Genomic DNA, 22,249 nt, shown 5'->3' on the forward strand with positions numbered 1-22,249 from the left:
ATGCCCTTGCCGCTGAACAAGATACAACTTGTCCCTGGGTTTTGTAATGGCTGGACTCATATGTGTTCCTTTTTTGCAGAATGGGAGTATGCAGTAATTTCAAAACAAAACAAAACAACAAACAAAAAAACAAACAACAAACCAAAACCTCAAAAACAAAAACTGCCAAACTGCTTTCCAAAGTGGTTGTTCCAACTTACACCACCCACTAGATACTAAAATACTTCTTGGTTGTCTAATATTCTCATCAGAACTGGGTATCAAGAATTTTACCAAGCGGAGAAAGGTAACATGGCATCTCATTGTTTCACTCTGCATTTCCCTGATTACTAGTGGAGTCTGTTCTCTGAAATTAGTTAGATTCACGTAATATGTTATCTACTCTCTAAGTCTCTTGACTTTCATACTTTTTCTTTGTCTCCCACTCCCATTATTCAGAATATTTCTTCCTTTTTTTTTAATGTGCCTATCTTCTGTTTAACCAAGCCATTGGTTTTTATTTCAATGATATATTTTTTTATTTTTAGAAATTCTACTTGTTTTGCAAATTTACAAAATCATTACTTTTAGTCTTTTTTCCTTGTATATTTGAATCCCCTCTACTATTAATTTTTGCCAATTAAAAATACACTTATCTTATGTATGATTATAATATTCAATGTTATTTGGTGTCTGATTCTCCTATTTTGTTTCTCGGATATCCCCCATGGTGTCTTGATTGCTTGTGTGTTTTGTGAGTTTTGACATTCAGGGCAGATTCTCTTGTGTTTAATTGTGGGAATTTTTTGAGGCCTGATTTGAAGGTGGGTTCCTCCAGAGAATATTTCTTTTATTTATGCCATGTGTTTGGAAGCAATTAAAACGTGAAACCACTTGAAAATAAAATTTTGGTTTTTTGGGGTCCTCGCAGATAATGTAAATTCTGGACCACAAATCCCTGTGTGGGTTTGCTTTTGGTTATAAATTTTCAAGGGTGATTTTTCTCCCTCCTCTACCCAGCACAATGGTCAAGATAAGTATTGCTATTGTTATTCCCATCATGGGATGGATTTATACCTAGTTCACCTGTATACTGAAGGCGTTAACCCACTGGGGTTCTAGCTTTATGGGGGGGTGTCTCCTATTAGACTTCACCTTGATGGGGTTCTTGCCTTGATCTCCTGTCTGTGTTACCCCACGCCACCATCAAAACCTAAGGTCAATGCCAGTAGGGCTCTTTAGATGCCTCCACGGACAAGGGTAAATTCAGAGCACAGTTCCCTTCCAGGGTTCCTGCTCTCACTTTATTTGCCTCTTAATATTTCATAGTGTCCTACCAGCCCAGTGATGCATTTAAAAATAATTTTTAATTCTGATATTTTATTTAGCATTTTTAGTTGTTTTCAGCAAGGGATGTTCTGGGTATCTAATTTGTCATACTGAAGCAAACAGGAGTCCTAGTCTATTATTTACTGTATTTTTCTGTAGGTTTGCAGTATTTTGTATTTTTTAAAAAACATAACAATACTAAGACAAACTCCTGGAAGGAAACAGACAAAAAAATCGGTTAAGTTAGGATGGTGTGATTATTGGTGAGTATCCTTATCTGTATTTTTCTGTACTACACACACACAGAAATTGGTAATGAAATGGAAATCTTCAGGATCACATCTTAAATAATAGTCCATTTCCATAAACGGAATTGTCAAGTAATTCTTAACTTATTTTAATCAAGTAAACTTTAAAGAGCAAGTATACACTTTCCCTGAAAAAGACCCAAGAAGTAGGCAATGCTGAGTATTACCAAACGTAGTGAATTCACTACCCAACTTTCAAATACACAAGATGATCTTATCTAGAACTTGTTTTGAAAGACTGGATACATATTTTCTCCTTAAAGAACAGTAAGAGATGTTTCTAGTAAAAACATCTTAGGAAAATTAAACTTTAATACTTCCTCATTAAATAGTGTAATTCTTTCAAATCTCTTTTAAATCTCTTAAATATATAAAATGGCTTTGGAGTATTTTTAAAATAAATAATTCAAGTTGATGTCACATTGATTATAGTGCCTCAGTCTCCGGAATATTTGTGGATTGGCAAACTTGATCGTACCCAAAACTACCGCCACTCCCAGAGACAACCACCCAGTGAGGAAGTGTTTTATGTACTTAACCCACACCTCTTCTGACCCCCTCATTACCCTCCACTTGACGACAGGAGGTCAACAAACTCTCAATTGTTGCCTACATGGTAGGTGAAAATGGTATCTCACTTTCACTCTTTTGATAGCAGTGTAACTAAACATTGCACAAAAATGAAATAATGTTTTTATTTAAATTAAGACTTCTCTTACTAACCTCTCTATTTTGGGTTCCTTTTAACTTTTTGTTATTACAAACAGTGCTGCACTTGATTTTTTTTTTTTTTTTTGGTACATACATTTTTACACATTGTCCTCTTATATTCTTAGGATAAATTCAGTATTTTGCTATGTCAGTATTTTGCCAGATTGCCCTACTTTGGGATAGATGCAAGTTCTTTACTTTAGATAAAAGTTGTTTAAAAAAATCTAAATTCTTAAATTTCTAAAACTAAAAATATTTCATTTATATTTAAAATGTTTACTTTGTATTACTAATGTTAGTGTTTTACTGTCTGTCACCATTTATCTTGCTGTATCTTGTTTCTAGAAAAAAATGTAAATACAACAGCCCAAACTTACAAAACAAATAAGTTAGGGAGTGACTATTTGCATTACCAAATTATTATTTGCTTTACAACACGGTACCAGTTTAAATTGAAAACACCTTGAAAATATTTGAAATAAGGCCAAATTTGCAAAAATTCAATTTACATATAACTTTCCCAGAATATATCAAATGCAGAAAATGAGATATACTTATTTTAACACAATTTTATGACTCCTAGGCAGTCGAATGAATCTGCTGCTGCTTTTTGAGAGGCAAATTGTGTACAGCATAAGGAATCCATGACGGATTAACAAAACTGTAATTATGTGGTATTTTTTTCTCAAAACTCTTGGGGTTTTGTTTTTTGTTTTATTAAAGCCTGTGCTTCAAAAGCAGAAAAAAATATCCACTTCCCCTCCCTTGCTTTTCAGGCTTTCCACTGCATGCCAGCCAACAGAGTGGCATATGACACAGAACATGCATGGTCAACGTCCTACCAGCATATTTGCAGAACCAACAGTACATATTGAACGAAACCACACCTCATACAGATGACTTTTAATCATCCTTTACCCTTTGGTGTAGGAGAATGGTGGAGAGCTAGGTGGAAGGGAGAGCTGGTTGCTGGCAAGACAGCTCAAGAAATGGAAATACACCATTATGGGGGGCAGTGCAGGAGGTGGCCTTCTTACTCACTGGCTCTAATTCCCTTGCCAGACAAATGATATGACAATGCGGTAGGGCTTAGAAAAATTGGGGCAATGCTGGGGCTGTGGGCAGCAGAGAGTGTATTAATGACAGCCTGCCCAGTCCTCTCAGTGGCAGATAAAACACACAAGATACACGCTCCCCACATTTAACCAGCCCCACTCCTGTCTAACAAGGGTTTCCCACTCTTTGGCTCCAGTCACTCACCTTTTCCAAGCCTGACTCAGAAATACGCAATATCCCATTTAAAAACACTTCTGTGGGTCACCTGGGTGGCTCAGTTGGTTGAGCGGCTGCCTTCGGCTTGGGTCATGGTCCTGGGGTCCTGGGATCGAGCCCCACGTCAGGCTCCTTGCTCAGCGGGGAGCCTGCTTCTCCCCTGCCTGCCGTTCCCCCTGCTTGTGCTTGCTCTCTGTCTCTGTCTCTGGCTCTCTCTGTGTCAAATAAATAAAATCTTTAAAAAAAATAAAAAAATAAAAACACTTATGTGTTTGTGAGAAGGGTCTCACATAGAAGCTTGCCGAGGCGGGGGAGGGGGGTTACCTGGCAGTTTTCCAGCACATTCAGGAATCCCTGCCTGCACTCCGACCATAATTAGCGTGAGGCCTTCGGAATGTAGGCCTGCGAGGAAGAAGGCAGGCATAGGGCAGGCCCTCTTGGCACTTTCCTCTTCTCTTCACTCACTGTCCCTCTTCTCCTGCCAGGAGGTGGGCCCCTGGCAGCCCTCACCAGGAGCCCACCGGTCACCACTGGAACCGCCGGAAGGCCAAACAAGGCGTGGTGCCCAGGGGTCTGTTTGGCACTTTCAGAGTTTATGGCCTTTGGACTAGACAAGGATTGACCCATTTTATTTTAGGAGATGAGTGGGAAGTGAAAGTAATTAGTGGGAGAAGGACTGGACTGGGTGTCCAAAGACCTGGGTTTACTTCCAGCTGGGCCACTACTGAGCCCTGTGACCTTGGACTAACATTTAATCCCTGCAGATCCACGTTTTATCGGCTGAAAAACGAGGTTTGAACTGAGTGAACTAGGGAGTAAAACTGAGCCAAGTGATCGATTTTGTGCGTATTCGGGTGGCCGTGGCCGTGTGTGTGTGTGTGTGTGTGTGTGTGTGTGTGTGTGTGTGTGTGTGTATGGGTGGAGGATGAGAAGATGAACCAAAGGAAAAACGGATAACACAGCTCACGGTAAACACTCAGAAGTGAAAGTAAACAGCTGGAATGATGAGGTGTGTCAAAGGAAAGAAACTTCCTTCCCCTTGGCACCGAATAACAAATTACCCCAAAACTTGGTGGCGTAAACCAAAACCAGTGTGTTAAAAACAACTTAAAAAAAAGGATTTTGCGGGTTATAAATTCAGGAAGGGCTTAGCTGCTTTTTTGTCACATGGAATGTCTCCTGAGGTTGCAGTCAGATACTGGCAGAGACGGCAACCATCTGAAGGCTTAACTGGGCTGCGCGTCCAAGATGGCCCGTCCACATGGCCGGCAGTCACTGCTGGAAGCTCAGCGAGGCTGTGACCAAAGGCCTGCCCAGCAAGATTTTCTCAGGGGAGGGAGACTCCTTCCATAGTGGCCAGCTTCTTCCAGAGCAAGCACCCCAGGAGGAAAAAGTAGAAGCGGCATGGCCTTTTCTAATGTAGCTCAGAAGCCACAGAGCGATGCTTCTGCCACACTTTATTGCTCAGGGAAGTCACGAGCCCATCCTGATTCAAGAGCAGGTTCAGGGGTTCCTGTTCTTGATGAGAAGATGTTAAAGAGTGTTGGGGTCGAATTTTAAAAGTGCCCCAGGCACCTGACAAGAATGCTCTGATTTTTCTCAGTATCTTTGAAATAAATGTCTTGAAAATTTTTATAATTTAATCAGCTTCCTGAGATATGAGGCTTCCTGAACAATCTGGTTGGCTGGGTGCTCATGAATTGAGTGTACTTAAAGAATCCCTGCACTTTTCAAGTAAATGATATGGTTCCAAATCGGAGATCACTTTAACCTCCATTGCTATTTGATGTGAATAAAGTCAGCCACATAACTCCTCAGTGCAGGAAAAAGGCAAAGAACTGTGAAAAGTCAAATAACCAGACTATTATTTCTAGATTGATTTAGACGCTTCAGAAATAGGCTTCTCCTTCTGCGGATCTGGCAGGTCACTGTGGACATGGGACAACCACACCACACAACATGTGGGAGAGAGACACCAACTCACCAGGAGTGACTTGGAGCAAGCTATTCTACAGGGAAAACACTCCAGAATTCATCTGAGGTCAAATGTATGCTCCTTGGACCTGAGCTGTTCTGACACTGGCGCCTGAGAGCAGGCACACTTCATGCATTCTTCCTTGGGTCTAATTTCAATGATTATTCCTTCCCATTTTGTGCAGCCACCATCAGACTGATTTTAGTTCCTGGGGATTAAACAGTTTCTGAAGGTTGTTATCACTCCCCTTCAGTGGAGCATATCTTCAAACACCTTCCTGGATAATTACCACGGCCCAGTGATTGGGCAATCACCACAGAGTGCTTTTAAACACACACACACACAGACATGTGTGCACATGTACGCACGTGCGCGCACACACGCGCGCACACACACACACACACACATCTCGGTGTGTTCTTTTGTGTTTGCTTTGTTTCTGCATTTTCAAAGCCCAGCGGTTCGTGAGAGACAGTAGAAGGACAAAATAAGAAGACATATGGTAGTGCTTAAATTATTCCCCAAAAGGGAAAGTGTCCAATATGAAATTATTCACTCATTCTACTATTCTGGGGTGGGGAGGGAGGCATTTCAACCAAGAAAATCATAGTATACCCACAATGCCCAGAGGAGAACTGCATTATATTATCAACTTCCAAATACAGTCAGCAATATTTCACCAGAAAAGCTGCTTTGCAAAAATTAAACCTCTAATGTTTACACTGGGAAATACCTCCAGGCCGTCTCTGCCTTCTTCCCCATTGCCCTGCACGCACACACACACACACACAACACAATTGCTTTTTCTTCCCAGGATCCTCGTTGTTTTGTTGACTTCTGTTATTTCACACAGGTGATTCTGTAGTGAATACCCAAAATGTCTCCCAAAGGAAAAATTACCCAAAGTAGAATTTTGTCTTTTATTTTTGAAAATGTTCTAGGAACCTACAGACTCATCTGATATAAGCCATGGAAAATGGAAGCCAGAAGGAAATCTCTTAGATAATTATCGGAGATCTTTTTTCATCCAAAATGATAAGCAGAGGAAGGGGGAAGTGGAGGTTGAGCTCCAGCTTCCTGTTGTTTTTATTTAGCTTATGCAACTCCAGTCCATTCAACCTAGCCTTAGGCATGTTATATAAAGGTTTTATGGAAAGATATAGGCTTTGAGAAATATTTTTTAACTTAAATTTTAAAAAATAGGTGATGGATTCACATAGTCCAAGATAAAAACACTATAAAAATGTATATGTTGATAAAGATGGCCAATAGACATATGAAAAGATGCTCAACATCACTAATCATCAGGAAAATGCAAATCAAAACCACAATGAGATACCTTCTTAGTCCTGTCAGAATGGCTAGAATCAAAAAGACACATAACAAGTGTTGGTGAGGTTGTGGAGCAAAGGGAACCCTCATGCACTGCTGGTGGGAATGTAAATTGGTGCAGCCGCTGTTAAAAACAGTATGGAGGTTCCTCGAAAAATTAAACATAGAAATACTATATGATCCAGTAATTCTACTCCTGGCTATTTACCTAAAGAAAATGAAAACATGAATTCAAAGAGATACACGCACCCCTATGTCTACAGCAGCATTATTTACAATAGCCAAGATATGGAAGCAGCCCAAGCAGCTCTTCATAGATAAATGCATAAAGGAGATGTGAAATACATACAATGGAGTATTACGCAGTTATAAAAACGAGTGAGATCTTGCATGGATGGACATAGAGGGTATTATGCTAAGTGAGATAAGACAGACAAATACCATATGATTGCCCTTATATGTGGAATCTAAAACACACACACACACACATACACACACACACACAAGCAGACAGTGGGCACACACAGAAACAGACCCATAAGTATAGGAACAAACTGATAGTTGCTAGCAGGGATGGGCAAAATGGGTCAAAGGGAGTCGGAAGCACAGGCTTCCAGCGACAGAATGAGTAAGTCATGGGATGAAAGGCACAGCATAAGGAATGTAGTCAATGGTATTATAATAACATTGTATGGTGACAGATAGGTGCTACACTTGCGGTGGGCATAGCATAACCTATAGAGTCACTGAATCACTGTGTTGTACACCCAAAACTAATGTAACACCACGTGTCAACTATATCTCATTTTAAAAAACTGTACATGTTGAGAGGTGTGTCCCCATGTACTCCAGGCCCTCTCCACCTCCACCTCCTGTCCTCATAGGTAACCATATTGCTAGTTTCTTATGTATGTTCCCAGTGTTTATGCTGACACAAGCCAACACAAACATATCCATGTTTTGCTTCTTTTCCCATTGTTTTTGAGAAGGAATTTAAGAGAGAAGGAATTGACCTTGTTTGTCCTGTGGTGAGAATTGATGAGCAGAGAAAACAATGGAATATCAAAAAGAATGGATTTGATTTCTCAGTTATTTAGATTCCCAGAATCACTTTCTCTGACTTTGGTTCTTTGGGACTTTTAGTTCTTTAAATTTCCCAAATCCTTATGATCTGCAGAAGCAAAATTTTAGGTAATTCACATAGCTCATCTCTTTTGCCTGAAAACAAAAACATATATATGCCATCCTTCAGAAGAGTGGAAAAAGCACAACAGGAAAGGTTGTGCCGGGTCCCCTTAAGAAGGGCTCCCCATAATCCAGAGGCCTGAACATGGACATCCAGTCGGGACGCTGACCCTGCCTGAGGGAAGAACATTTAATCTGAGCCTGAAGTTTTCTTTATCTTACGTGTACCCATGCATAGAGCAAACATGGGCCTTATACAAACATCTTACACTTCGGACCCTTGGGAGGCTAAAATAGAATACTTTGTAGATTTTAGAAACAACTGCAGGAATGTGGATGTGACCAGATAATTGACAGTGGGCATTGTGTGGGACTGTGCCAGACCCCGAAAACAATTAAATAACTTTAAACTCGTATTTTGGAAATGAACAGGCAACGGCAACAACCTGTTTTTCAAATAAGTTGAAACACAATAAATGATGTAATTTGTTGTCACTGCTTGGTGTGTAATATTCTATTATATGTCAGATGAATAAAGACAAACTAAATTGTGAATGATACAGAGAATAAACTACCAAATGGGTGTGTATTATATCAAGCGCTCTACATGGTCAACATCTTCCTGATAGGATAGGTGAGTTTGTGAAAGTCAAATAAAATTTGGTTAAATATTTATTGATTTTATTGTTATTTTAAGTTTATTTATTCTTCAGTAATCTCTACCTGCAACATGGAGCTTGAACTCACAACCCCGAGATCGAGAGTTGCATGCTCTACCGACTAACCCAGCCAGGCGCCCCTGGTTAAATATTTAAAGAAATCCTTAGAATGACTCGTTTATTTTAATTTTTCATTTAAAGGGAAATACATGATCATTTTAAGATATTTGAGCAGTAAACCTTGTTTCCCTCCCACCTATTCCCAGCTTGTCAGGCTTGTTCCTCAGACACTACCAACATACGACTCTCTTAGGTTTCTGACAGAAAGGTTTTGCATACTGTAATATGTAAATACCTCTATTTTTAAAACACAAACAGGAGCATGTTGCAAACCCAACCCTTACTTGGCCTTGGTCTTGATCAGCATCTGCACACCAGTGTTGTTGAATATCTCCACTGGAAGGAAGGCCCGCAGGTTATTCAGCCAGTTCCCACTAGGTGAGGAGTCTTCTGTGAAGTGAATAAGCATCCTTCATGGGGTAAAAGAAAATCACCTCCTAATAATCTCATCCTGTAGATGTGATTATCACGCACCAAGTGTTGTCTCGCTCTCCTTTCCTGAGATCTGGAGAATCATTTTTTGCCCTCTCAGGGATCATCATGCTGTACTGCCTGATATCCAGGGTCTGAAAGCCGTTCTTTTATACATTTTGTTGCCTTTTAGTTGTTTCAGGCAGTAGGATAAATCCAATCCATGTTACTCCATCTTGGCCAGAGCTGGGGTGTCATATTTTTTCAACACCAAAGTGCTTCCTAAACTTGGATGTATACAATTATCTGAACAACTCATGAGAAATAAAGATTCTTGGGCTCCAACCCAGAAATTCTGATTTGGAGAGCTGCCTGGGAATCTGTATTTTTCACCAGGGCCTCAAGCGGTGTTGATGCAGCCCGGCCATGGGCCAGACTGGTTGTTTGGGAACCACTGGCTTTAAGGATTATTGTATTTATTTGTCAGCTATTCTCAAGTGATGCCACCATATGGACACTTTGTTTTTCAGATGAACAAAATAAAAATAGGTGGTAAGGTTGATTTCTTGCCAGACTTTGAACTACTGAATTTCGGGAAACACACTGACACCTCTGCAGGGCATCTAAAGAGGCCAGGGTTCTGTTCTAAAGAGACAGCTCTGCTTAGCATGTGACGCAGCAGACCCAATGAGCTTGAAGACAGGTTGGGAATCTAGTTGGAAGGGGCACATTTACTTGTCTGCGCAGAGAGGGCACAAATCCCAGCAGCTTCAGCTTAGTTAAACTCATTTTGGAAAATATTTTTGGCTTGTGTGGTTTTATGCTTTTGGAGTTCCATTTTTAAGCACTGGACCCGTCCAAACCCACTGAAGCTGAGCTGAAGCATCCAAGGAAGACGCTGAGTTTCACACCGATCTCTGCTGAGTCTGTAAAAATTTCTCAGATTTGTCCAAATTGCTTTGTTGAGAAACCAAAACAAAAATCACTAATCCCAGTGGGGTTTGTAGGGTCCTGTGGTTTTCGTCCAAAACTGTGGCTAAAGTAGTGGTTGGTCATGTGACTTACAAGTCTAAAGGTTTCATTATGAAACCCGAAAGAAACCCACAAGCTTCAGATTTAAAATATACTCCCAAGAGACTAACCCCTTCCCCCCCCCCCCAATTTTCTTAGTTTTGGCCTGGAAGCATAGACTATGGAAACATGTCCAATCCAAACCAAATGTTGTCAGGACTCACTACATTTTAAATCCAAAGCTGAATTTTATTCCATTGGGATGACATTGTTTATTAACACTGTCTGAGGCAACTGAATTGTCTAGAAAAGTTCAGGAGAGGTGGAGGCCCTCTTTGTTTGTATTATGGTCAGAACTGTCCAATAAACAAAATGAGTACAACATAAATGATGAGATTTTATTTTACCATATATTCCTTCCCTTAGGATATATAAACAACAAATTGTGAAGTGAATTATATTTTCTCCTTTTTTTTAAAAAAAGATTTTTGATTTATTTATTTGGCAGAGAGAGACACAGCGAGAGAGGGAACACAAGCAGGGGGAGTGGGAGAGGGAGAAGCAGGCTTCCCACTGAGCAGGGAGCCCGACGTGGGGCTCGATCCCAGGACCCCAAGATCATGACCTGAGCTGAAGGCAGACGCTTAACGACTGAGCCACCCAGGTGCCCCTTTTCTCTTCTTTAATATAAAATTTTACTCATTAAGTGTCAGATCCCTTTACAACAATGACTCAAATTCTAGGATACACAAGAATAACCTGGAGAATTTGTGACATCTGCATATTCTTATTATCTATAACTGTGTAACAAGTTCTCACAAAACATAGAGGTTTAAAGCAACAACCAACTTATTCCATTTCATAATTTTGTGGGTTAGGAATTCTGGCAAGGATCAGCTGGGTGACTCTTCTGCTCCAGGTGATCACCTGGGGTCATCCACTGGTTTTCAGCTGGTGTCTGGTCTCATCCAGAGGGTCCAAGACAGCTTCACCCACACACCTAGCAAATTGGGGGGGATGAATGGAGAGCTGGCTCTGCTGGACTCTTCTCCCTCCTCATGTAGTCTTAGTGTCCCTCCACATAGTCCAGGCCTCCCAGAGACCAAGGCTGGGCCTGGAACTGGCATAGCCTCCCCTCATTGTTCAGAGCAGCCATGGGCCAATTTCAAGGAGAGGAGATATAGACCCCACCTCTTGATGGCAGAAATGTCCATCTGTGGCCATCTTCTATCCACTACAAGGCAACTGCCACAGTTACACTCTCAGAAATTCTGATTTAGTCTGTGTGTAGTGGGGTCGGTCCAAGCATGTGCATTTTAGAAAAAACCCAATGAGATTCTGGTGCAAAGGATCCTCCCAGCACTCTTTGAAAAACACCACTTTGTAAGATGTGATGGAATGTGTGCTTATAATCAATCTGTCCATCAAACGGTTAACAAACATTGATGGTGTGATATGTGCCCGGAATCATGGTAGGTGCTGTGGAGAGTAGAAAAGGTACATCAAGAAGGGATCTCAGCCCTAGAGGCGCTGAAATACATTTCACAGGAGCCAGGGTGCAGGAAGTGGAGCCTGAAAGCCAGGATCCTCCTGTGGGAGAGGGCCAGCTGCTGGGGGTGGGGAGGCCAGCACAAAGTAGTCTCCTGTAGCCAAGGTGACTGAAGCAAGCACCTGGAGCTTAAGCTGTAGAAGTTGCATTGGAATGACTAGGTGGCCAGAATGGATTATGGGGGAAAGGGGAGCTGGACTTTTCATAGTTTCTGGTCAGAAATGGGGCTGAGGCTGAGCAAAAGAGCCAGAGGCATGATGGCTCCCAAACACATTTTTCTTTTTAAGATTTTATTTATTCATTTGAGAGAGCACAAGCAGGGGGAGAGGGAGAAGTAGACTTCCCAATGACCTGGGAGCCCCATGTGGGGCTCGATCTCAGGACCCTGGGATCATGACCTGAGCCGAAGGCAGATGCCTTAACTGACTGAGCCACCCAGGCACCCCTCCCAAACATATCTTCCTTTCTTCCTTCCTTCTTTAAAAATTTATTTATTTATTTATTTTTAGAGAGAGAGGGAGTGTGCGTGAGAGCAGTGGTGGGGTGGGCAGATGGAGAGGGAGAGAATCCTCAAGCAGACAGACACCCTGCTGAGTATGGAGCCTGATGTGGGGCTCGATCCCAGGACCCTGAGATCATGACCTGAGCCAAAGTCAAGAGTCAGACGCTTAACTGACTGAGCCACCCAGGCGCTCTCCAAACACATTTTTCAAAGTGTGATCTTTTCTCCCAGGATTCTTTTTTTATTTTGTTTATTTTTATTTTTATTTTTTTTAAAGATTTTATTTATTTATTTGAGAGAGAGAAAGAGGAGCGCACATGAGAGGGGGGAAGGTCAGAGGGAGCAGACTCCCCGCTGAGCAGGGAGCCCGATGCGGGACTGGATCCTGGGACTCCAGGATCATGACCTGAGCCGAAGGCAGTCGCTTAACCAACTGAGCCACCCGGGCGCCCCTCTCCCAGGATTCTTACAGGATCAATTTCCCTGATATCTTATTCCTCCCTACTCCTGAGTTTCTTTCTGGTCCTATATGCCTGTGTTGTTCCTATCCTAGCAAGTCATGCAGCTCAGCTCCAGGATGGGACAGCCAGTCCTTCCAGTAACAACATGGGTTTTTTTTTTGCAGGCTTCTGACTCATCTTGCATATGGCTTCAGCAGCCAAATAGTCTCTGGACCCTAAATCCAAAGCAGGCTCTGTGGGTCTGTGTGTATGTGTGTACATGTCCACACGCTCACATGGGCATGTATGCATATGTGTGTGTGTGTGTGTGTGTGTGTGTATGTGGTGTGATGGGGTGACTCCTGGGGGAGGCACAGGTTGGGGGAATCTTGGGAGATGGGTCAAGCTATGAAGGATGTTAGTTGGAATTTGAGCACATTGCTGCAAACAATACTGAGAAAGACCGTCTGTAATCTAGAGAGATACACATGATAAGAGATAAGAGTGGAATGAACTCTGTGGTCATGGACCAGAAGAATGGGGTAGAGGTATGCCTGGAACAGAAGGGTCTATGAGGCCATCTGTAAACAGGGGTATGTATAGAGTGCACCAATGGGTCAAGCCCGGCTGTTCAAAGATGTCTTATTGGGCTGGACAGAAATACTTTACTCAGTGGAAAACAATCCCTTCTTGTCTGGATCTGAGGCTACTGTGAGTGCTAAGCCTTTAAGTTTTGAAGCCCAGAGTCAGCACAGAAAGCCAGGACCAGCAGCATCCAGGGATGGCGTCAGCAGCCAGGCAGGGGCCTGGACACAAATGGAAGTTCGGGGCTAAGCTGTGAGCCAGAAATCAGCCAGGCAAGGAGCTAGAGCACAGGCGGCCAGCAGGAGGATGCTCACAGATAGGCAGTGATCAGGAAGATTCAAAACTCTCAGGGGCAGGGCTGAGAACATAGGCCATGATCACGGCCCTTCTGCAGATGGTCTCACTCCCGGCAAGAGCTAGGGCAGGAAGCAATCGCAGATCAGTCCAATGCTTTTGGGTCCCTCCTAGGGACGGGATGGGAAGGCAGTACTTATCTCTGTGCCCATGGGGTGAAGGCACCCCTCTGGGCAGCCAAAGCCTAGGCTTGGCCAGCAGTGGATGCCCTTGATAAGAAGAAAGAGCTCCCTCCTCCAGACAGGTACAGGATGCAAACCCTCCCTCCAGGTTTAGTGAGCAAAATGTAGTCTGGATGCAGCTCCCCTGGCCTCTCAGCAAAACCTTTGTGCAAAGCACAAAGCACATCACTGCATGAGGTGACCCCAGCGTGGAGGCAGGAATGAGAGACAATTGTTCTGAATGCTGGAATACACTGACCAGATCTTGGCACTTTTGACCAGAAGTCAGGAAAATTTGGGGTTTCTCTGAATCCTCTGTACCTCCTCAGACACAGGGGTGGTAAATTAGTCATCACCAGAGGGATACAAAACATTAACACTGGGCTAATTGGGGAAACCAGGCCCAGGGCATTATGCTGCCAGCCAGCCCATCCAGTAAGGGGCTGGCTGGTGCAGGGGATGGCTGAGAAAAGCTACTGAAAGGCCTTGCTGCCAAAAATACTGTTCCAGTTGAATGGTAAGGCATGTTTCCCGCCCTGGCAACTGAAGGACAAAAGCTTCTGCTGTGCTCCTTTTAAGACCAAGAAAACATCACCTCATTGTGGAGTTACTGCCGAAGACTTCAGGACACTTGCATCAAAAAGTAAGTGTCCTATACACTTCGCTGCTCTGGAGGACCGGTGCCCCTGACCAGTACCTCTGGTTTTGCTAGCCAAAAAAAGCCCTAAAGGCCTCTATTTCTTGGTTTGCCATCTTCCCCATTTCCTTATCTGTAGCTACCATCTTTCCCAGTGAGTGTGTTGATTCTGGCAAAGAGGCTCTTGACCTGATTTCTGTTTCTGTTGGGTCTGACCAGTTAGGTCTTTCTTAGACTCATCTTTTGTTCGGTAGTTCTTGAATACTTGAGATGTGCAGGTGCCATGCTGGGGGAATGCATGGATAATGACATGGCCGCTCCCCTCAAGGAGTCTGCAGCGGGGCAAGAGGGAAGAGGTGTCAACCAGCGCTATGGTCTCTGACCTACAACAGGTGGACACGACTTTCCAACTTTATGATGGTTTGAAAGCTATACACATTCAGTAGAAACTGTACTTTGAATTTTTAATTTTGATCTTTTCCTGGGCCAGCCACATGCACTATGATACTCTCTCCTAATGCTGGGCAGCTGCCGCGAGCAGCCGGTCCCAGTCAACCACGTGATCACAAGGGTGACCAATGATACATTGACAACCATTCTGTACAAATACAACCATTCTGTTTTTCACTCGCAGCACAGTGTTTCATCCACTGCCTGAGACATTCAACACTTTATTACAAAATGGGCTTTGTGTTAGATGATTTTTGCCGAACTAATGCCTAATGGAAGTGTTCTGAGTATGTTTAAAGTAGGTTAAACTGTGATGTTTGGTTGCTTAGGTGTATTCAATGCATTTTCGACTTAGGATATTTTCAGCTTATGAGGGGGTTATCAGGATGTAACCCCACTGTAAGTCCAGGGAGATCTGCAGTGGACAATGGCTGCCTATCCGAGGTCCATTCTCTCCTTCCTCTTCCTGTTAGAATCCTAACACTGTTCACAAATCCTCTCTTAACCACACACACACACACACACACACACACACACACACACACACACGCATACTGAGCCTAGTTTAGGGGTGAGGTCCAGGGAATGTGAAGCCAGGAGCAAAATGAGTCAGAAGCTGAGTTTGAGGAGAAGGAAAAGGGCTCACACTGAAAGTCCACGTTGTTGCCTGAAGGACTGGCTATTCTGTCCTAGAGCTGAGCTGTGTTAGCCGCCAGGACAGGGGCAACACAGGCCAATAGGACTAGAAAGAAAGCCAGTGTGTAGTTGTGGTTCATGCATTTTCACTGTTCTAAAATATTATATCATATGATTATAGTACAATTTATTCACACAGTCGATGGACATTGGGTTGTTTCTAGCCTCTTAATTCTTGGAGGGGAGTTGTTTGATTTTTGTTATTGTAAACGGTGCTGTTATAAACATTCCTATACAGGTCTCCTGGTTCCCAAGTGAATGTTCACATTTGGAGGCCAATACCAAACTGTTTTCCCCATGAGGGCACCAAGTGATATTTCCACCAGCAGTGTGTATTGCATTTGCTCCATATCCCTACTCACATTTTGTACTATGACACTTTTTTAATAAAAACAAAAATCCTGTGATTTCCAATGCAAATTTGAATTTTTCTGATTACTAAAGAGATTAAGTATATTATCACGAATATTGGTCATTTGTGTTTCTGCTGTGAAAGCTTGTTCAAGGCTTTGTTCATTTTCATTTTGGGATATTTATATTTTTCTAACTGATTTCTAGGAGTTCTTTATATATTCGGAATAATAATCATTTGCTTTACAGTGTCTCTTAATAAACAAATGTTCTTCATTTTTATGTACACAGATTTTTATGTACACAAAAATATTTCAATAGTTTCTTCATGGCTAGCAAATTTGTGGTCATTTCCAGCAGGTTCTCTACTCGAAGTCATAAAGATAATGATCTATTTCTGCTAAAAATATTGAAGTTTTGTCCTACACATTTATGTGTAATTTATCTGGGATTAATGTGAGGTAGGGATCCAATTACATTTTTTTGTTGTTGTGGATAACTGACTGTTCCAGGACAATTTATTGAATTATCCTTCTTTCCTCCAATGATTGCAGAGCTGCCTCTGTCATATATTAAGTTGCCATAATGCATAGGTCTGCTTCAGGGTTTTCTATTTTGTTCTATTACCAATTTGTTTAGTCCTGAATCAATACCACCTTGTCTGAATTACCACAACTTGATGAAAAAGTGCTAATATCTGGAAGAGCAGATTCCCCACCCTAATCTTCAAGAGTGCTTAGCAATTCTTAGGGGCTGTCCTCACTAAAAATGTTTAGAATTGTCAAGTTCTTTGAAAAACTGCATTGGGATTTTTATTGGAATTGCACCGAATTCATCAATTTGAGAATTGATATCTTTATAATATTGAGGCTTCCTATTTAATAAAACCATGTATCTCCATTTATTTAGGTCTTTTTAAATGTTTTCATTTCATTCAAAATTCAACTGCTTTGTGGGGCACCTGGGTGGCTCAGTTGTTCAGTGTCTGCCTTCAGCTCAGGTCATGATCTCAGGGTCCTGAGATCGAGCCCTGCATGGGGCTCCCTGCTCCGCGGGAAGCCTGCTTCTCCCTCTCCCATTCCCCCTGCTTGTGTTCCCTCTCTCGCTGTGCCTCTCCCTGTCAAATAAATAAATAAAATATTAAAAAAAAAATTCAACTGCTTTGTGCTGGACACTACTCCAAAGGGCAAAAATCCCTGCCCTCGTGAAACATATATTCTGGTTGGGAGAAGATAATAAACAAAATGAATAAATAAAAGTAAAATAAATAAGCAATAAATACGTAAAAGTTCAGAAGATAGTGGGGAAACCAGCTATGTGACTTTCTAGGGGAAGAGCATCTTAAGCAGAGGGACAGCAAGTTTAGGCTGGTTTAGTCTGTTCAAAGAACTCTGAGGAGCCCACAATGGTTGGAGTGGAGAAAATAAAGGCAGGGAATTATAAATGAGGTCAGAAAGGTGACAGAGACCCATCACATAGATCAGGGTGAGGCTGGGCTGATAGCAGAGGAGGGACGTGATCTGACTGTGTGTAACAAGACTGCCCTGGCTGCTGTGTTGGAACTGATGAAGCAGGGAGAAAGCAGGAAGGCCATCCGTGAGGCTCCTACAATAATCCAGATGAAATGTGATGGTGCCTTGGATCAGAGTAGTGGCAATGGGGTGGTGAGAAGAGGCAGGTGAAAAGTAGCACCAAGAGAACTTGCTGACAGAGCAGACAGGAGGTGGGAGAGGAGGCCAGGACTGATTAGCCTGAGAGATATGTCTGAGCATCAAACATATTTACCAACATGGGGAAGAGTGGTGGAAGAATAGGTTGGAGGGAGAATGTCAGGAGCTCAATACTGGACACGATAACTTTGAGATTTCTGTTAGATGGCTCAGAGGAGGTGCTCTGTTGCCTGCTTGATATGGAAGACTGGAGTTCAGAAGGAAGACTCCAAATAAAGTTATAAATTTGGAAGTCATCTGCACCAAAACAGTCAGGGTCCCAATAGAAAACAATGGCATACTCAAATTAGGAATATTTCAGGAGGGTTTATTTACAAAGGACTATTAGAGGTGAGCGTGCAAAGAAATACAGGGAATCGCTGAACATCCTGAGGGTTCCAAATACTAAAAGAACAGGAGAGGTAGGCATTATGGGAACTTAGAAACAGAAAGTTGGGTGGAGAAGGGGGCCTTGAGAGGAGTCATCTTGGTTAAGAGTCCTCACAAAGAAGGGGTTGAGGAAATAAATATCCCAACATCAGAATTTTCTCTTCCCTATGCTGCCAGAGCTTGCTGTTGGGCACAACCGACTAGAAGTGAGAAGGCACAGAGGCCTGTCAATAAAGTACAGACAAGTCAACCACCTGAGGCAGAGACCAGGTTGGAGAAAGATGGAGAAGAGATCTGGAGGGAAAGAGCAGATACCTGGAACAAGCAGATAAGATGATATTTGAAGACAAGAGATTGAATGAGATGACTAGGTAATGCATATAGACATAAAAGAGAGGAGGTCCAAGAAGCTGAATAGATGAGGAATCCGCAAAGAGTACTGAGTGACCAGAAAGCAACTTTAGGGAATTAGTAGGTCTTGGAAGTCAAATGAAGAAACCATTTCAAGGATAGGTCTCATGGGTCTAGTGTTGCTGACAGCTCTAGTAAGATGAGGCCTGAGAACTGACCACTGGACGTGGCAAAGCAGAGCCCGCTGGTGGCACTGACAAAGAGCAGTGGGAATGGGTAGGGGCCTCACCAAAGCAAGTCTATCTTAAGAGTGAATGATGAGAGAAAAGAATTGAGAACAGATAACTCTTTCAAGGAATTTTGTTGTAAATTATAAAATTATACATAAAGGGTTTGAGGTAAATGGGTGGTCACTAGAAGGGAATGTGGATCAAGACAGGTTTTGTTTTTGTATTTAAGATGAAAGGAAATAGTAGCGTATCTGTTTACTAAGAGGAATGATTCTGTATTAAGGAGAAATAGTGGATGACACAATAGAGAGGTCAACGGCTAGAGCAATGCCCTGGAATAGATAAGATGGGGTGGGACCTGGGGCATAAAGAGGGGGCTTAGGTTTAGTTAATAGCTTGGGGAGTTCATCTATAGGAACAGGAGGGATGTGGTGTGGTGCAGAAGCTAGCAGTTGTGTGCATGAAGTGGGTGGTTTGTGGATGTTCTCTTTTGATTGCTTCAATTTTCTCAGTGTAAGAGAAAACAGGGTCATCGGCTGACAGAATCTGGGAAAAGCTGGCACTTTGTGCAGAAAGGAAAAAATATCAAGTAATCAACTAACTTAGTAGTCATCAGATTTTTTTCTTTGCATACCTCCTAAAATAATTTTGAAAGATGGTATCTCCTCATACATTTTAAAGTGACATCTAAAATGTTTCACCATAAATTTATCATTGCATAAGATATAAATTCACTTATAACTAGTTGGGAAGAGGAGTTTTGTTAAAGCAAAGTTATGAAATTTTTGAAACTCCTGAGTTATTTATCAAAATCACAAAGATTATGATTGAAAATTATTTTTATAAATATTTTATATTATCAAAAATTATTTTTCAGTTCAGTTTAAGTAAAAGCAAAGAGTTCTTATATGAATCTTATGTATATATTCCTAACTGAAAGAATAAACTATTGGAACTATACCAAACTAAAAAGCTTTTGCACAGTGAAGGAAACCACCAACAAAATGAAAAGGCAACATAGTGAATGGGAAAAGATATGTGCAAATGATATATCCAATAAGGGGTTGATATCCAAAATATATTAAGATCTACGATCCAATTAAAAAAATTCAGAGGACCTGAATAGACATTTTCCCAAAAAAGACATACAAATGGCCAACAGACACATAAAAAGATGCCCAACATCACTAATAATCAGGGAAATGCAAATCAAAAGCACAAAGAGATATCGCCTCACACCAGTCAGAATGGCTAAAATCAAAAAAGACAAGAAATAACAAGGGTTGGCGAGGATGTGGAGAAAAGGGGAACCCTTGTGCACTGTTGGTGGGAATGCAAATTGGTGTAGCCACTATGGAAAACAGTATGGAAGTTCCTCAAAAAATTAAAAATATAAATACCATATAATCCAGTAATTCCACTTCTGAGTATTTCTCTGAAGAAAACAAAAACACTAATATGCATGAAGAGACATATATCTCTATGCTTATTACAGCATTATTTAAAATAGCCAATATATGGAAACAACCAAGTGTCCATCAATAGATATACACAATGGAATATTACTTACACATCAAAAAGAATGAGATCTTGTCATTTGCGACAACATGAATGGACCTAGAGGGTATTAAGGTAAGTGAAATAAATCAGACAGAGAAAGACAAGTAGCACATGATTTCACTTATATGTGGAAATCTAAAACAACAACAACAATAAACAAACAAAGGAACAAAAACATTCTTAAATACACAGAACAAACTGGTGATTGCGAGGGGGAAAGTGGGTAGGGGGATGGGCAAAATAAATAAATAAAGGGGATTAAAAGGTACAAACTTCCAATTATAAAATAAGTCACAGAGATGAAAAGTACAGCATAGGGAATATAGTCAATAATATTGTAATAATGTGTGGTGACAGATGGTGTCTACACTTACTGTGGTGAGCACTGGGTAATGCACAGAATTGTTGAATCAATATGTTGTACACCTGAAACTAATACAACATGGTATATTAATTATATTTCAAGAAATGATTATCTGTATAAATATTTTATATCGATCATTAAAAATTATTTTTAATGATCTGTCTGCTGACAACTCAATTAGTTCTTGTTCAGCTTAATTAAAAGCAAAGAGTTGGAATATAACTGAGCTGTAGTAATAAATATTTCCCAACAATGAGTCATTCATTTTCTCAACATGTACAACAATATTTCAGATTATTTCTTTATCTAGTTTCTTACACACCAGGGCCATGCTCCATAATAAGATTCATAATAGATGAGATGCATGATTAAAAATATTTTTTTCATAAAGAAGAGAAGAGCAAACATGAAAAAGGACTCCTGGATCTCAGACATTCTTAGGCACATTAGTTTTGGGAAAGAGTATATCTACAAAGTGACTGCCTCGACCACGAATCTCGTAAGAAGCCTTCATATGTTCTTTTTTTTAAGTAATTTTTAAAAAGATTTATTTATGTATTCTAGAGAGAGAGAGAGAGGTGGGGATGGGCAGAGGGAGAGGAGGGAGAGTTCTAAGCAGACGCATTGGTGAGCACAGAGCCAGATGTGGGGCTTGATCTCATGACCCTGAAATCATGACCTGAGCCAAAACTAAGAGTTGGATGCTTAACCAAACTGCACCACCCAGGTGCCCCGGATATGTTCCCTTTTAAAAATTGTGGTAAAATATATGTAATAAAAAATTTACCATTTTAACCATTTTTAAGTATACAATCAATGGCATTAAATAGATTTACATTGTGGTACAACCATCTCTATTACTCCTCTCCAGAACTTTTTTCACCTTCCTAAACTCTAATTTTGTACCTGTTAAACAACTCCCCATTTCCTCCCTCCCTCCAGCCCCTGGTGACCACCATTTTACTTTTTGTCTCTATGAATGTGACTATTCTAGCTACTTCATATAAGTGGAATCATACAGTACTTGCCTTTTATGTCACTTAGCATAATGTTATCAAGGTTTATCCATGCTGTAGCCTGTGTTAGAATTTCACTTCTTCTTAAAGCAAAATCACATTCCATTATACATAAATATCACATTCATTTATCCATTCATCTGTCAATGGACATTTAGGTTGTTTCCACTTTTTGGCAATTGTGAATCATGCTGCTCTGAACATGGATGTACGAATTTCTGTTTGAGTACCTGCTTTTAATTCTTTTGAGTGTCTACCTAGGAGTGGAATGGCTGGATTACATGGTGATTCTATGTTCATGTATCCATTTTGAAAATACTGGTATAGGAGAACAGGAATAGAAATGGAAGAAAAAAACCACAGCATAGTTTCAGGGAAGCAGTAGGGCCCAGTTAAGATGAGCAATCCTAAATTTAAAGTGAAACCAGCAGGCATGTTTGTGTTATTTTACTCTAGTCACACTCAGTTGCACAGGTGCGGAGCTAGGGTGGAGGGAGTGTTGGCTATGACTATGATTTTGGCTAAGCAGGCCAGCATGCGATGAAAATGCAAGGGAGTTGAAGATCTGCACATAATTCTTAGTGATTATAGTTATTGGCCATGAAATATATG

The 22,249-nt window shown here is 41.3% G+C and overlaps 1 long non-coding RNA gene across 7 annotated transcripts in view; it reads right to left on the minus strand.

Moving 5' to 3' along the window:
- Positions 1–22,249, minus strand: part of LOC112839486 (uncharacterized) — a 103,097-nt gene that overhangs the window by 31,098 nt on the left and 49,750 nt on the right. The window contains exon 3 of one of the 7 annotated variants that reach the window (XR_012382075.1): positions 9,155–9,260. The exons of the other annotated variants lie outside the window; for them this stretch is intronic. This is a non-coding gene — a long non-coding RNA (uncharacterized lncRNA). The remainder of the gene's footprint in view (positions 1–9,154; positions 9,261–22,249) is intronic. 7 annotated transcript variants of the gene reach the window in all.

This window comes from Callorhinus ursinus, unplaced genomic scaffold, assembly GCF_003265705.2.
Source record: "Callorhinus ursinus isolate GAN/ISIS: 27379988/994484 unplaced genomic scaffold, GSC_fseal_2.0 scaffold23, whole genome shotgun sequence".
Lineage (NCBI taxonomy): Eukaryota > Metazoa > Chordata > Mammalia > Carnivora > Otariidae > Callorhinus > Callorhinus ursinus.